General features: G+C 45.7%; 7 non-coding genes across 7 annotated transcripts; all 7 read right to left on the bottom strand.

The window, feature by feature from the left end:
• Positions 1-1,260: 1,260 nt before the first annotated feature.
• On the bottom strand, positions 1,261-1,451 carry LOC130304174 (U2 spliceosomal RNA). The gene has a single exon (XR_008853975.1). It is a non-coding gene; the product is annotated as a U2 spliceosomal RNA (small nuclear RNA).
• A 3,612-nt stretch (positions 1,452-5,063) lies between these two features.
• Positions 5,064-5,254, bottom strand: LOC130304163 (U2 spliceosomal RNA). Its single transcript, XR_008853964.1, has one exon. It is a non-coding gene; the product is annotated as a U2 spliceosomal RNA (small nuclear RNA).
• Positions 5,255-7,322: 2,068 nt separating this feature from the next.
• LOC130304162 (U2 spliceosomal RNA) lies at positions 7,323-7,513 on the bottom strand. Its single transcript, XR_008853963.1, has one exon. It is a non-coding gene; the product is annotated as a U2 spliceosomal RNA (small nuclear RNA).
• A 2,072-nt stretch (positions 7,514-9,585) lies between these two features.
• Positions 9,586-9,776, bottom strand: LOC130304161 (U2 spliceosomal RNA). Its single transcript, XR_008853962.1, has one exon. It is a non-coding gene; the product is annotated as a U2 spliceosomal RNA (small nuclear RNA).
• Positions 9,777-11,842: 2,066 nt separating this feature from the next.
• LOC130304160 (U2 spliceosomal RNA) lies at positions 11,843-12,033 on the bottom strand. Its single transcript, XR_008853961.1, has one exon. It is a non-coding gene; the product is annotated as a U2 spliceosomal RNA (small nuclear RNA).
• Positions 12,034-14,111: 2,078 nt separating this feature from the next.
• LOC130304159 (U2 spliceosomal RNA) lies at positions 14,112-14,302 on the bottom strand. The gene has a single exon (XR_008853960.1). It is a non-coding gene; the product is annotated as a U2 spliceosomal RNA (small nuclear RNA).
• A 2,083-nt stretch (positions 14,303-16,385) lies between these two features.
• On the bottom strand, positions 16,386-16,576 carry LOC130304157 (U2 spliceosomal RNA). Its single transcript, XR_008853959.1, has one exon. It is a non-coding gene; the product is annotated as a U2 spliceosomal RNA (small nuclear RNA).
• Between the last annotated feature and the right edge of the window lie 631 nt (positions 16,577-17,207).

Below are 17,207 nucleotides of genomic sequence, written 5' to 3'. Positions count from 1 at the left end.
CTGGACACAGCAGCGGCTGCAATATCTCAACGGAGAATACGTTTATATATATGTGTGTGTGTGCGCGTATATATATATATATATATATATATATATATATATATATATTTCTCCGCCGAAATCACTTTTAAACCCATTTCCACCTTTTTTTCCCTTCTCTTCCTCTTACTTTTTTTTCACGTTTTTTTACGTTTTTCTCCTTTTCGCCTCTTTTCTGGGCGTATTATTCTTCTTTTTCTTCTTTTTTTTCGTCTAATGCATACCCCATCAGTGCAGCAATGCTTATTCAATACCGCCAGCAGATGGAGACACTGGGGGATAATTTTCTAAGGATTTATACTGATTTTTCCTGTCCGAATTTGTCGCACAGAAAGTTGCAGGCCAAATATGTGTGACATTTCTGCGACTTTAGCTTCTAGAGCATTTTTACAACATTATACATAGGTGCTGAATACATAAAAAGCGACTGTTCAGCGACAGACAAGTCGCATCGGCTGAAAGTAGGCCAGAATGTCAGTCCATGTTGGAGCAGGTTTAGATACAGTCTAAAGTATAGATCTCAAAGTCTGTGCACAGAATTTAGCAAGGGCCTCGCACCTTCTGATGCATCAGGTAGGTGCACAATAGCATAGCCTAACCCTCTGTACTTTGGTCTATATTGATGCGGGACATAGACAGCCAGCTGATGACCAATCCATTAGTGCAATGGATGGCTGGAAGCATTTGTCTTTGCCTTTGCAATACCACAGAAGCAATGCATGGTCAATGTACAGCAATGACACACCTGTGTGAACAGCCAGGAGACCCCCCCCATGTTATGTTACATAGTTACATAGTTAGTACGGTCGAAAAAAGACATATGTCCATCAAGTTCAACCAGGGAATTAAGGGGTAGGGGTGTGGCGCGATATTGGGGAAGGGATGAGATTTTATATTTCTTCATAAGCATTAATCTTATTTTGTCAATTAGGAACATTCAGCACCCACCCGCTATCAAGGCAGCTGCCTATCATGTCATGCCCTACCTGCACAGGTGTGCTGGCTACTCAAATGATCCAATTAAGGAGGCCATTTAGTCAGCAGCAGCAGAAGTCCTGTGCCTGGACGCTCCAACAGCGGCCAGACACAAGCAGAAGCAGCAGCAGCAGCACCACCTTTTGTTTTTTGGCTGCAGCAGCAAGGCCCACAGGGCTGGCTAGCTGGCTAGCCAGCAAGCAGGTAGCAATGAAAGTAGGAATCTTTCTTTTTAACCCTGTAAGGGGGTGGTGCACTGTACCCGAAGATACTGCCATATCGGGTCAATGCATAGGGCGACGGAAGCAAGCTTCGAAATCGGCCCCCGTTCTCAAAAATCCATTTAATATATGGTCCCCAGATAGGGGACGTATCAGATATTAAACTGATAAGAACAGATTTTTTTTTAAGTTAGCCCTCAGAACTCACTCAGAGTTCCAAGATCTTATTTGGAACTCAATTTTGTGTTCATCATCAGGTAACATGTTTTTATTTCTTTTCTTAAACACTAATGAAACAAAATAGAACATTTAAAAACAAAATAAGAAACAACATAAAATAGCAAAACCAAACATTACTTTCTAATTAAGCAAAACCAAATTAGAAGGTCATCCCCTTCCTCCATGCAAACACCATTAGAAAGTCTATCAGTCCTCGACTGATATTGCCATTTGCTATATCTTTCTTAACTTGAGACGCTAACCAGCCTGGAATTTTATACGTTTCAACAAAACGGTTCATGTCTGCCTTGAAAGAAAAATAGACTTTATCCCGAGCTTCTTCCTCCCGGTTCTTCAAGCCTATCTTTAGATCCATCATATCTTTGTCAAACGTTTTTCTTTCTGCTTCCGACAAATTTTCCAACAAACCACCAAGCACACCAAAATACTGCACTGGCACATACACTTCCTCCTCTCTCTTCTTCTTCTGCTCTGTAGGTCTTCTAGTTGGAACCTGCTCCACTTCTGGTTCTTTCACTTCAGCTGGTTCCTCTCTGCTTCTTTTTACAGCTTCCTTTTTCTCTGAATTTTTCTCAGACTTTTTCTTAGGACACGAGCCAAGCAGATGGCCCTCCTCACCACACAGATGGCATTTCCGTTTCTTTTGACAATTTTCCACGTCGTGACCCTCCTCTTGACACTTGAAACACCACAAAAACGTGCAATCCTCCTTTCTGTGACCGTACTGTTTACATTTGCGGCAAAAATCTTGCATGCCAGAAAAATACAGATCCCCGTTCACAGAACCAATTTTAAACCGGCCTGGGGGGATCACTAACTTGCCAACTGCCATTTTAAATTTCACATGGAACCTCCACTTGGTGGTCCATAGTCCATATTGATTAAATACCTTGCCTTTAGGCAGAACACTGTCACAGAATCGAGACAAAAAGGTAACGATATCCTCCTCCGAAGTATATGGGCTATACATCCTTATAGTCACCAATCGTTCTCTACGTGGGAAATGTGGAACTATCTCCACCCCTTCCAAAACCGGACATACCTTCTTTTGCTGCAATATGTTCCAAAATGACTCATAGTCCTCTTCAGAAGCCAGCACCACGTCGTAGTATCCACTTCTGGGAAACTCAAGCATGGATAGGATTTGCTCCCTCTTGACTTCCAGCAACTTAAACAGCACTTCTTCCACGACAAAGACAAGGCCTCTTTCCTTCTTCCGGACATCGAGCAGGGAAATACGAACTCCATTCCGAAGTCTCGCAAAAGGCGGCACGCCTTCCGAAGAAAAACCGCAATCTTCCTCCATGTCCATGATGTCCAGACACCTCCCCCACCGAAGTAGGTAGGTGGGGATCGCCTCCCGTTGTCTGGGGACTAAGCCGGCTCCCTGATAGCAGCAGGGGGGTGAAGTCCCTCCGTTAAGAAGGACGATCCCCCCAGGCAAAGGAGCCGGGTACCCCAGACACCCTCTGGCCAGACCAAGTGAGCAGAACTACACTTGATCTTAGCCAAAAGGCCGAGAAGCGATAACCGTGAAAGGGGCGGGCCCAACAAGGTCCCCTTCATGGGCACTATCACTGCTTGCTGTCAGGGAGGCTGCCAGACAATTTTCCATGCACACTCTGGGCTGGGGGGCAGTCAACCACCAGTACACACAGCAGAACCTAAACCCATACCATTATTGCTAAGCAGCAAGACAGGGGCCCATTGCACTCCCACGGGGCCTTTTTAAATGCAATCCATAACCCGGATTTGCCAGGAACCCTTCTTACTCCTCCTACTTGCATGTGACACTGGGCTTAGGATCTGCATAGGAAACACACACACAAGCACACACCTACCTTTGTTGCCTGCAGATGCCTCCTTGGCTGTCCCCAAACGGTATCAAACCAACACCCACGGGAAGCTGTAAGCATAGAGGACATGCCTGCACCCCATTGGACTTACCTGTGTGGGTTAAATCCGGGTTATTTGACAACCTATGGCGGTGATGGTTCTGCTCAGGCAGAGCAGTGCTGATGCTCCTCATAAAGCTGTCGCTGCTGTGAAGGTTCTAGGTGACATCACAAATCCCTATGGTTACATACACAACAAAGCTGGGTTGTTGTTGTTTACACTCTGCAAGGCCTGTGGAAGTGAGTGACATCATAGCACTGTAGTTCTGAGGGTTCTAGATGGATGCAACAATCTCCTGTTGCTTCTATGAAGGCCATAATAGACGACATCACCAAACAGCTCCATAGTCACATACACAGCAAAGGAGAGATGTTGTTTACACCTAGTGATGTCAGTGGTATTGAGTGACATCACAGCACAGTGCTAAGGCTCCTGGGCCTGGACACAGCAGCGGCTGCAATATCTCAACGGAGAATACGTTTATATATATGTGTGTGTGTGCGCGTATATATATATATATATATATATATATATATATATTTCTCCGCCGAAATCACTTTTAAACCCATTTCCACCTTTTTTTCCCTTCTCTTCCTCTTACTTTTTTTTCACGTTTTTTTACGTTTTTCTCCTTTTCGCCTCTTTTCTGGGCGTATTATTCTTCTTTTTCTTCTTTTTTTTCGTCTAATGCATACCCCATCAGTGCAGCAATGCTTATTCAATACCGCCAGCAGATGGAGACACTGGGGGATAATTTTCTAAGGATTTATACTGATTTTTCCTGTCTGAATTTGTCGCACAGAAAGTTGCAGGCCAAATATGTGTGACATTTCTGCGACTTTAGCTTCTAGAGCATTTTTACAACATTATACATAGGTGCTGAATACATAAAAAGCGACTGTTCAGCGACAGACAAGTCGCATCGGCTGAAAGTAGGCCAGAATGTCAGTCCATGTTGGAGCAGGTTTAGATACAGTCTAAAGTATAGATCTCAAAGTCTGTGCACAGAATTTAGCAAGGGCCTCGCACCTTCTGATGCATCAGGTAGGTGCACAATAGCATAGCCTAACCCTCTGTACTTTGGTCTATATTGATGCGGGACATAGACAGCCAGCTGATGACCAATCCATTAGTGCAATGGATGGCTGGAAGCATTTGTCTTTGCCTTTGCAATACCACAGAAGCAATGCATGGTCAATGTACAGCAATGACACACCTGTGTGAACAGCCAGGAGACCCCCCCCATGTTATGTTACATAGTTACATAGTTAGTACGGTCGAAAAAAGACATATGTCCATCAAGTTCAACCAGGGAATTAAGGGGTAGGGGTGTGGCGCGATATTGGGGAAGGGATGAGATTTTATATTTCTTCATAAGCATTAATCTTATTTTGTCAATTAGGAACATTCAGCACCCACCCGCTATCAAGGCAGCTGCCTATCATGTCATGCCCTACCTGCACAGGTGTGCTGGCTACTCAAATGATCCAATTAAGGAGGCCATTTAGTCAGCAGCAGCAGAAGTCCTGTGCCTGGACGCTCCAACAGCGGCCAGACACAAGCAGAAGCAGCAGCAGCAGCACCACCTTTTGTTTTTTGGCTGCAGCAGCAAGGCCCACAGGGCTGGCTAGCTGGCTAGCCAGCAAGCAGGTAGCAATGAAAGTAGGAATCTTTCTTTTTAACCCTGTAAGGGGGTGGTGCACTGTACCCGAAGATACTGCCATATCGGGTCAATGCATAGGGCGACGGAAGCAAGCTTCGAAATCGGCCCCCGTTCTCAAAAATCCATTTAATATATGGTCCCCAGATAGGGGACGTATCAGATATTAAACTGATAAGAACAGATACTACACTTGATCTTAGCCAAAAGGCCGAGAAGCGATAACCGTGAAAGGGGCGGGCCCAACAAGGTCCCCTTCATGGGCACTATCACTGCTTGCTGTCAGGGAGGCTGCCAGACAATTTTCCATGCACACTCTGGGCTGGGGGGCAGTCAACCACCAGTACACACAGCAGAACCTAAACCCATACCATTATTGCTAAGCAGCAAGACAGGGGCCCATTGCACTCCCACGGGGCCTTTTTAAATGCAATCCATAACCCGGATTTGCCAGGAACCCTTCTTACTCCTCCTACTTGCATGTGACACTGGGCTTAGGATCTGCATAGGAAACACACACACAAGCACACACCTACCTTTGTTGCCTGCAGATGCCTCCTTGGCTGTCCCCAAACGGTATCAAACCAACACCCACGGGAAGCTGTAAGCATAGAGGACATGCCTGCACCCCATTGGACTTACCTGTGTGGGTTAAATCCGGGTTATTTGACAACCTATGGCGGTGATGGTTCTGCTCAGGCAGAGCAGTGCTGATGCTCCTCATAAAGCTGTCGCTGCTGTGAAGGTTCTAGGTGACATCACAAATCCCTATGGTTACATACACAACAAAGCTGGGTTGTTGTTGTTTACACTCTGCAAGGCCTGTGGAAGTGAGTGACATCATAGCACTGTAGTTCTGAGGGTTCTAGATGGATGCAACAATCTCCTGTTGCTTCTATGAAGGCCATAATAGACGACATCACCAAACAGCTCCATAGTCACATACACAGCAAAGGAGAGATGTTGTTTACACCTAGTGATGTCAGTGGTATTGAGTGACATCACAGCACAGTGCTAAGGCTCCTGGGCCTGGACACAGCAGCGGCTGCAATATCTCAACGGAGAATACGTTTATATATATGTGTGTGTGTGCGCGTATATATATATATATATATATATATATATATATATATATATATTTCTCCGCCGAAATCACTTTTAAACCCATTTCCACCTTTTTTTCCCTTCTCTTCCTCTTACTTTTTTTTCACGTTTTTTTACGTTTTTCTCCTTTTCGCCTCTTTTCTGGGCGTATTATTCTTCTTTTTCTTCTTTTTTTTCGTCTAATGCATACCCCATCAGTGCAGCAATGCTTATTCAATACCGCCAGCAGATGGAGACACTGGGGGATAATTTTCTAAGGATTTATACTGATTTTTCCTGTCTGAATTTGTCGCACAGAAAGTTGCAGGCCAAATATGTGTGACATTTCTGCGACTTTAGCTTCTAGAGCATTTTTACAACATTATACATAGGTGCTGAATACATAAAAAGCGACTGTTCAGCGACAGACAAGTCGCATCGGCTGAAAGTAGGCCAGAATGTCAGTCCATGTTGGAGCAGGTTTAGATACAGTCTAAAGTATAGATCTCAAAGTCTGTGCACAGAATTTAGCAAGGGCCTCGCACCTTCTGATGCATCAGGTAGGTGCACAATAGCATAGCCTAACCCTCTGTACTTTGGTCTATATTGATGCGGGACATAGACAGCCAGCTGATGACCAATCCATTAGTGCAATGGATGGCTGGAAGCATTTGTCTTTGCCTTTGCAATACCACAGAAGCAATGCATGGTCAATGTACAGCAATGACACACCTGTGTGAACAGCCAGGAGACCCCCCCCATGTTATGTTACATAGTTACATAGTTAGTACGGTCGAAAAAAGACATATGTCCATCAAGTTCAACCAGGGAATTAAGGGGTAGGGGTGTGGCGCGATATTGGGGAAGGGATGAGATTTTATATTTCTTCATAAGCATTAATCTTATTTTGTCAATTAGGAACATTCAGCACCCACCCGCTATCAAGGCAGCTGCCTATCATGTCATGCCCTACCTGCACAGGTGTGCTGGCTACTCAAATGATCCAATTAAGGAGGCCATTTAGTCAGCAGCAGCAGAAGTCCTGTGCCTGGACGCTCCAACAGCGGCCAGACACAAGCAGAAGCAGCAGCAGCAGCACCACCTTTTGTTTTTTGGCTGCAGCAGCAAGGCCCACAGGGCTGGCTAGCTGGCTAGCCAGCAAGCAGGTAGCAATGAAAGTAGGAATCTTTCTTTTTAACCCTGTAAGGGGGTGGTGCACTGTACCCGAAGATACTGCCATATCGGGTCAATGCATAGGGCGACGGAAGCAAGCTTCGAAATCGGCCCCCGTTCTCAAAAATCCATTTAATATATGGTCCCCAGATAGGGGACGTATCAGATATTAAACTGATAAGAACAGATACTACACTTGATCTTAGCCAAAAGGCCGAGAAGCGATAACCGTGAAAGGGGCGGGCCCAACAAGGTCCCCTTCATGGGCACTATCACTGCTTGCTGTCAGGGAGGCTGCCAGACAATTTTCCATGCACACTCTGGGCTGGGGGGCAGTCAACCACCAGTACACACAGCAGAACCTAAACCCATACCATTATTGCTAAGCAGCAAGACAGGGGCCCATTGCACTCCCACGGGGCCTTTTTAAATGCAATCCATAACCCGGATTTGCCAGGAACCCTTCTTACTCCTCCTACTTGCATGTGACACTGGGCTTAGGATCTGCATAGGAAACACACACACAAGCACACACCTACCTTTGTTGCCTGCAGATGCCTCCTTGGCTGTCCCCAAACGGTATCAAACCAACACCCACGGGAAGCTGTAAGCATAGAGGACATGCCTGCACCCCATTGGACTTACCTGTGTGGGTTAAATCCGGGTTATTTGACAACCTATGGCGGTGATGGTTCTGCTCAGGCAGAGCAGTGCTGATGCTCCTCATAAAGCTGTCGCTGCTGTGAAGGTTCTAGGTGACATCACAAATCCCTATGGTTACATACACAACAAAGCTGGGTTGTTGTTGTTTACACTCTGCAAGGCCTGTGGAAGTGAGTGACATCATAGCACTGTAGTTCTGAGGGTTCTAGATGGATGCAACAATCTCCTGTTGCTTCTATGAAGGCCATAATAGACGACATCACCAAACAGCTCCATAGTCACATACACAGCAAAGGAGAGATGTTGTTTACACCTAGTGATGTCAGTGGTATTGAGTGACATCACAGCACAGTGCTAAGGCTCCTGGGCCTGGACACAGCAGCGGCTGCAATATCTCAACGGAGAATACGTTTATATATATGTGTGTGTGTGCGCGTATATATATATATATATATATATATATATATATATATATATATATATTTCTCCGCCGAAATCACTTTTAAACCCATTTCCACCTTTTTTTCCCTTCTCTTCCTCTTACTTTTTTTTCACGTTTTTTTACGTTTTTCTCCTTTTCGCCTCTTTTCTGGGCGTATTATTCTTCTTTTTCTTCTTTTTTTTCGTCTAATGCATACCCCATCAGTGCAGCAATGCTTATTCAATACCGCCAGCAGATGGAGACACTGGGGGATAATTTTCTAAGGATTTATACTGATTTTTCCTGTCTGAATTTGTCGCACAGAAAGTTGCAGGCCAAATATGTGTGACATTTCTGCGACTTTAGCTTCTAGAGCATTTTTACAACATTATACATAGGTGCTGAATACATAAAAAGCGACTGTTCAGCGACAGACAAGTCGCATCGGCTGAAAGTAGGCCAGAATGTCAGTCCATGTTGGAGCAGGTTTAGATACAGTCTAAAGTATAGATCTCAAAGTCTGTGCACAGAATTTAGCAAGGGCCTCGCACCTTCTGATGCATCAGGTAGGTGCACAATAGCATAGCCTAACCCTCTGTACTTTGGTCTATATTGATGCGGGACATAGACAGCCAGCTGATGACCAATCCATTAGTGCAATGGATGGCTGGAAGCATTTGTCTTTGCCTTTGCAATACCACAGAAGCAATGCATGGTCAATGTACAGCAATGACACACCTGTGTGAACAGCCAGGAGACCCCCCCCATGTTATGTTACATAGTTACATAGTTAGTACGGTCGAAAAAAGACATATGTCCATCAAGTTCAACCAGGGAATTAAGGGGTAGGGGTGTGGCGCGATATTGGGGAAGGGATGAGATTTTATATTTCTTCATAAGCATTAATCTTATTTTGTCAATTAGGAACATTCAGCACCCACCCGCTATCAAGGCAGCTGCCTATCATGTCATGCCCTACCTGCACAGGTGTGCTGGCTACTCAAATGATCCAATTAAGGAGGCCATTTAGTCAGCAGCAGCAGAAGTCCTGTGCCTGGACGCTCCAACAGCGGCCAGACACAAGCAGAAGCAGCAGCAGCAGCACCACCTTTTGTTTTTTGGCTGCAGCAGCAAGGCCCACAGGGCTGGCTAGCTGGCTAGCCAGCAAGCAGGTAGCAATGAAAGTAGGAATCTTTCTTTTTAACCCTGTAAGGGGGTGGTGCACTGTACCCGAAGATACTGCCATATCGGGTCAATGCATAGGGCGACGGAAGCAAGCTTCGAAATCGGCCCCCGTTCTCAAAAATCCATTTAATATATGGTCCCCAGATAGGGGACGTATCAGATATTAAACTGATAAGAACAGATACTACACTTGATCTTAGCCAAAAGGCCGAGAAGCGATAACCGTGAAAGGGGCGGGCCAAACAAGGTCCCCTTCATGGGCACTATCACTGCTTGCTGTCAGGGAGGCTGCCAGACAATTTTCCATGCACACTCTGGGCTGGGGGGCAGTCAACCACCAGTACACACAGCAGAACCTAAACCCATACCATTATTGCTAAGCAGCAAGACAGGGGCCCATTGCACTCCCACGGGGCCTTTTTAAATGCAATCCATAACCCGGATTTGCCAGGAACCCTTCTTACTCCTCCTACTTGCATGTGACACTGGGCTTAGGATCTGCATAGGAAACACACACACAAGCACACACCTACCTTTGTTGCCTGCAGATGCCTCCTTGGCTGTCCCCAAACGGTATCAAACCAACACCCACGGGAAGCTGTAAGCATAGAGGACATGCCTGCACCCCATTGGACTTACCTGTGTGGGTTAAATCCGGGTTATTTGACAACCTATGGCGGTGATGGTTCTGCTCAGGCAGAGCAGTGCTGATGCTCCTCATAAAGCTGTCGCTGCTGTGAAGGTTCTAGGTGACATCACAAATCCCTATGGTTACATACACAACAAAGCTGGGTTGTTGTTGTTTACACTCTGCAAGGCCTGTGGAAGTGAGTGACATCATAGCACTGTAGTTCTGAGGGTTCTAGATGGATGCAACAATCTCCTGTTGCTTCTATGAAGGCCATAATAGACGACATCACCAAACAGCTCCATAGTCACATACACAGCAAAGGAGAGATGTTGTTTACACCTAGTGATGTCAGTGGTATTGAGTGACATCACAGCACAGTGCTAAGGCTCCTGGGCCTGGACACAGCAGCGGCTGCAATATCTCAACGGAGAATACGTTTATATATATGTGTGTGTGTGCGCGTATATATATATATATATATATATATATATATATATATATATTTCTCCGCCGAAATCACTTTTAAACCCATTTCCACCTTTTTTTCCCTTCTCTTCCTCTTACTTTTTTTTCACGTTTTTTTACGTTTTTCTCCTTTTCGCCTCTTTTCTGGGCGTATTATTCTTCTTTTTCTTCTTTTTTTTCGTCTAATGCATACCCCATCAGTGCAGCAATGCTTATTCAATACCGCCAGCAGATGGAGACACTGGGGGATAATTTTCTAAGGATTTATACTGATTTTTCCTGTCTGAATTTGTCGCACAGAAAGTTGCAGGCCAAATATGTGTGACATTTCTGCGACTTTAGCTTCTAGAGCATTTTTACAACATTATACATAGGTGCTGAATACATAAAAAGCGACTGTTCAGCGACAGACAAGTCGCATCGGCTGAAAGTAGGCCAGAATGTCAGTCCATGTTGGAGCAGGTTTAGATACAGTCTAAAGTATAGATCTCAAAGTCTGTGCACAGAATTTAGCAAGGGCCTCGCACCTTCTGATGCATCAGGTAGGTGCACAATAGCATAGCCTAACCCTCTGTACTTTGGTCTATATTGATGCGGGACATAGACAGCCAGCTGATGACCAATCCATTAGTGCAATGGATGGCTGGAAGCATTTGTCTTTGCCTTTGCAATACCACAGAAGCAATGCATGGTCAATGTACAGCAATGACACACCTGTGTGAACAGCCAGGAGACCCCCCCCATGTTATGTTACATAGTTACATAGTTAGTACGGTCGAAAAAAGACATATGTCCATCAAGTTCAACCAGGGAATTAAGGGGTAGGGGTGTGACGCGATATTGGGGAAGGGATGAGATTTTATATTTCTTCATAAGCATTAATCTTATTTTGTCAATTAGGAACATTCAGCACCCACCCGCTATCAAGGCAGCTGCCTATCATGTCATGCCCTACCTGCACAGGTGTGCTGGCTACTCAAATGATCCAATTAAGGAGGCCATTTAGTCAGCAGCAGCAGAAGTCCTGTGCCTGGACGCTCCAACAGCGGCCAGACACAAGCAGAAGCAGCAGCAGCAGCACCACCTTTTGTTTTTTGGCTGCAGCAGCAAGGCCCACAGGGCTGGCTAGCTGGCTAGCCAGCAAGCAGGTAGCAATGAAAGTAGGAATCTTTCTTTTTAACCCTGTAAGGGGGTGGTGCACTGTACCCGAAGATACTGCCATATCGGGTCAATGCATAGGGCGACGGAAGCAAGCTTCGAAATCGGCCCCCGTTCTCAAAAATCCATTTAATATATGGTCCCCAGATAGGGGACGTATCAGATATTAAACTGATAAGAACAGATACTACACTTGATCTTAGCCAAAAGGCCGAGAAGCGATAACCGTGAAAGGGGCGGGCCCAACAAGGTCCCCTTCATGGGCACTATCACTGCTTGCTGTCAGGGAGGCTGCCAGACAATTTTCCATGCACACTCTGGGCTGGGGGGCAGTCAACCACCAGTACACACAGCAGAACCTAAACCCATACCATTATTGCTAAGCAGCAAGACAGGGGCCCATTGCACTCCCACGGGGCCTTTTTAAATGCAATCCATAACCCGGATTTGCCAGGAACCCTTCTTACTCCTCCTACTTGCATGTGACACTGGGCTTAGGATCTGCATAGGAAACACACACACAAGCACACACCTACCTTTGTTGCCTGCAGATGCCTCCTTGGCTGTCCCCAAACGGTATCAAACCAACACCCACGGGAAGCTGTAAGCATAGAGGACATGCCTGCACCCCATTGGACTTACCTGTGTGGGTTAAATCCGGGTTATTTGACAACCTATGGCGGTGATGGTTCTCTGCTCAGGCAGAGCAGTGCTGATGCTCCTCATAAAGCTGTCGCTGCTGTGAAGGTTCTAGGTGACATCACAAATCCCTATGGTTACATACACAACAAAGCTGGGTTGTTGTTGTTTACACTCTGCAAGGCCTGTGGAAGTGAGTGACATCATAGCACTGTAGTTCTGAGGGTTCTAGATGGATGCAACAATCTCCTGTTGCTTCTATGAAGGCCATAATAGACGACATCACCAAACAGCTCCATAGTCACATACACAGCAAAGGAGAGATGTTGTTTACACCTAGTGATGTCAGTGGTATTGAGTGACATCACAGCACAGTGCTAAGGCTCCTGGGCCTGGACACAGCAGCGGCTGCAATATCTCAACGGAGAATACGTTTATATATATGTGTGTGTGTGCGCGTATATATATATATATATATATATATATATATATATATATATATATTCTCCGCCGAAATCACTTTTAAACCCATTTCCACCTTTTTTTCCCTTCTCTTCCTCTTACTTTTTTTTCACGTTTTTTTACGTTTTTCTCCTTTTCGCCTCTTTTCTGGGCGTATTATTCTTCTTTTTCTTCTTTTTTTTCGTCTAATGCATACCCCATCAGTGCAGCAATGCTTATTCAATACCGCCAGCAGATGGAGACACTGGGGGATAATTTTCTAAGGATTTATACTGATTTTTCCTGTCTGAATTTGTCGCACAGAAAGTTGCAGGCCAAATATGTGTGACATTTCTGCGACTTTAGCTTCTAGAGCATTTTTACAACATTATACATAGGTGCTGAATACATAAAAAGCGACTGTTCAGCGACAGACAAGTCGCATCGGCTGAAAGTAGGCCAGAATGTCAGTCCATGTTGGAGCAGGTTTAGATACAGTCTAAAGTATAGATCTCAAAGTCTGTGCACAGAATTTAGCAAGGGCCTCGCACCTTCTGATGCATCAGGTAGGTGCACAATAGCATAGCCTAACCCTCTGTACTTTGGTCTATATTGATGCGGGACATAGACAGCCAGCTGATGACCAATCCATTAGTGCAATGGATGGCTGGAAGCATTTGTCTTTGCCTTTGCAATACCACAGAAGCAATGCATGGTCAATGTACAGCAATGACACACCTGTGTGAACAGCCAGGAGACCCCCCCCCATGTTATGTTACATAGTTACATAGTTAGTACGGTCGAAAAAAGACATATGTCCATCAAGTTCAACCAGGGAATTAAGGGGTAGGGGTGTGGCGCGATATTGGGGAAGGGATGAGATTTTATATTTCTTCATAAGCATTAATCTTATTTTGTCAATTAGGAACATTCAGCACCCACCCGCTATCAAGGCAGCTGCCTATCATGTCATGCCCTACCTGCACAGGTGTGCTGGCTACTCAAATGATCCAATTAAGGAGGCCATTTAGTCAGCAGCAGCAGAAGTCCTGTGCCTGGACGCTCCAACAGCGGCCAGACACAAGCAGAAGCAGCAGCAGCAGCAGCAGCACCACCTTTTGTTTTTTGGCTGCAGCAGCAAGGCCCACAGGGCTGGCTAGCTGGCTAGCCAGCAAGCAGGTAGCAATGAAAGTAGGAATCTTTCTTTTTAACCCTGTAAGGGGGTGGTGCACTGTACCCGAAGATACTGCCATATCGGGTCAATGCATAGGGCGACGGAAGCAAGCTTCGAAATCGGCCCCCGTTCTCAAAAATCCATTTAATATATGGTCCCCAGATAGGGGACGTATCAGATATTAAACTGATAAGAACAGATACTACACTTGATCTTAGCCAAAAGGCCGAGAAGCGATAACCGTGAAAGGGGCGGGCCCAACAAGGTCCCCTTCATGGGCACTATCACTGCTTGCTGTCAGGGAGGCTGCCAGACAATTTTCCATGCACACTCTGGGCTGGGGGGCAGTCAACCACCAGTACACACAGCAGAACCTAAACCCATACCATTATTGCTAAGCAGCAAGACAGGGGCCCATTGCACTCCCACGGGGCCTTTTTAAATGCAATCCATAACCCGGATTTGCCAGGAACCCTTCTTACTCCTCCTACTTGCATGTGACACTGGGCTTAGGATCTGCATAGGAAACACACACACAAGCACACACCTACCTTTGTTGCCTGCAGATGCCTCCTTGGCTGTCCCCAAACGGTATCAAACCAACACCCACGGGAAGCTGTAAGCATAGAGGACATGCCTGCACCCCATTGGACTTACCTGTGTGGGTTAAATCCGGGTTATTTGACAACCTATGGCGGTGATGGTTCTGCTCAGGCAGAGCAGTGCTGATGCTCCTCATAAAGCTGTCGCTGCTGTGAAGGTTCTAGGTGACATCACAAATCCCTATGGTTACATACACAACAAAGCTGGGTTGTTGTTGTTTACACTCTGCAAGGCCTGTGGAAGTGAGTGACATCATAGCACTGTAGTTCTGAGGGTTCTAGATGGATGCAACAATCTCCTGTTGCTTCTATGAAGGCCATAATAGACGACATCACCAAACAGCTCCATAGTCACATACACAGCAAAGGAGAGATGTTGTTTACACCTAGTGATGTCAGTGGTATTGAGTGACATCACAGCACAGTGCTAAGGCTCCTGGGCCTGGACACAGCAGCGGCTGCAATATCTCAACGGAGAATACGTTTATATATATGTGTGTGTGTGCGCGTATATATATATATATATATATATATATATATATATATATATATATTTCTCCGCCGAAATCACTTTTAAACCCATTTCCACCTTTTTTTCCCTTCTCTTCCTCTTACTTTTTTTTCACGTTTTTTTACGTTTTTCTCCTTTTCGCCTCTTTTCTGGGCGTATTATTCTTCTTTTTCTTCTTTTTTTTCGTCTAATGCATACCCCATCAGTGCAGCAATGCTTATTCAATACCGCCAGCAGATGGAGACACTGGGGGATAATTTTCTAAGGATTTATACTGATTTTTCCTGTCTGAATTTGTCGCACAGAAAGTTGCAGGCCAAATATGTGTGACATTTCTGCGACTTTAGCTTCTAGAGCATTTTTACAACATTATACATAGGTGCTGAATACATAAAAAGCGACTGTTCAGCGACAGACAAGTCGCATCGGCTGAAAGTAGGCCAGAATGTCAGTCCATGTTGGAGCAGGTTTAGATACAGTCTAAAGTATAGATCTCAAAGTCTGTGCACAGAATTTAGCAAGGGCCTCGCACCTTCTGATGCATCAGGTAGGTGCACAATAGCATAGCCTAACCCTCTGTACTTTGGTCTATATTGATGCGGGACATAGACAGCCAGCTGATGACCAATCCATTAGTGCAATGGATGGCTGGAAGCATTTGTCTTTGCCTTTGCAATACCACAGAAGCAATGCATGGTCAATGTACAGCAATGACACACCTGTGTGAACAGCCAGGAGACCCCCCCCCCCCATGTTATGTTACATAGTTACATAGTTAGTACGGTCGAAAAAAGACATATGTCCATCAAGTTCAACCAGGGAATTAAGGGGTAGGGGTGTGGCGCGATATTGGGGAAGGGATGAGATTTTATATTTCTTCATAAGCATTAATCTTATTTTGTCAATTAGGAACATTCAGCACCCACCCGCTATCAAGGCAGCTGCCTATCATGTCATGCCCTACCTGCACAGGTGTGCTGGCTACTCAAATGATCCAATTAAGGAGGCCATTTAGTCAGCAGCAGCAGAAGTCCTGTGCCTGGACGCTCCAACAGCGGCCAGACACAAGCAGAAGCAGCAGAAGCAGCAGCAGCAGCACCACCTTTTGTTTTTTGGCTGCAGCAGCAAGGCCCACAGGGCTGGCTAGCTGGCTAGCCAGCAAGCAGGTAGCAATGAAAGTAGGAATCTTTCTTTTTAACCCTGTAAGGGGGTGGTGCACTGTACCCGAAGATACTGCCATATCGGGTCAATGCATAGGGCGACGGAAGCAAGCTTCGAAATCGGCCCCCGTTCTCAAAAATCCATTTAATATATGGTCCCCAGATAGGGGACGTATCAGATATTAAACTGATAAGAACAGATACTACACTTGATCTTAGCCAAAAGGCCGAGAAGCGATAACCGTGAAAGGGGCGGGCCCAACAAGGTCCCCTTCATGGGCACTATCACTGCTTGCTGTCAGGGAGGCTGCCAGACAATTTTCCATGCACACTCTGGGCTGGGGGGCAGTCAACCACCAGTACACACAGCAGAACCTAAACCCATACCATTATTGCTAAGCAGCAAGACAGGGGCCCATTGCACTCCCACGGGGCCTTTTTAAATGCAATCCATAACCCGGATTTGCCAGGAACCCTTCTTACTCCTCCTACTTGCATGTGACACTGGGCTTAGGATCTGCATAGGAAACACACACACAAGCACACACCTACCTTTGTTGCCTGCAGATGCCTCCTTGGCTGTCCCCAAACGGTATCAAACCAACACCCACGGGAAGCTGTAAGCATAGAGGACATGCCTGCACCCCATTGGACTTACCTGTGTGGGTTAAATCCGGGTTATTTGACAACCTATGGCGGTGATGGTTCTGCTCAGGCAGAGCAGTGCTGATGCTCCTCATAAAGCTGTCGCTGCTGTGAAGGTTCTAGGTGACATCACAAATCCCTATGGTTACATACACAACAAAGCTGGGTTGTTGTTGTTTACACTCTGCAAGGCCTGTGGAAGTGAGTGACATCATAGCACTGTAG

The sequence above is a fragment of the Hyla sarda genome, unplaced genomic scaffold (genome assembly GCF_029499605.1).
Source record: "Hyla sarda isolate aHylSar1 unplaced genomic scaffold, aHylSar1.hap1 scaffold_1264, whole genome shotgun sequence".
Taxonomy (NCBI): Eukaryota; Metazoa; Chordata; class Amphibia; order Anura; family Hylidae; genus Hyla; species Hyla sarda.
This window is presented reverse-complemented; position numbering and strand designations above follow the sequence as displayed.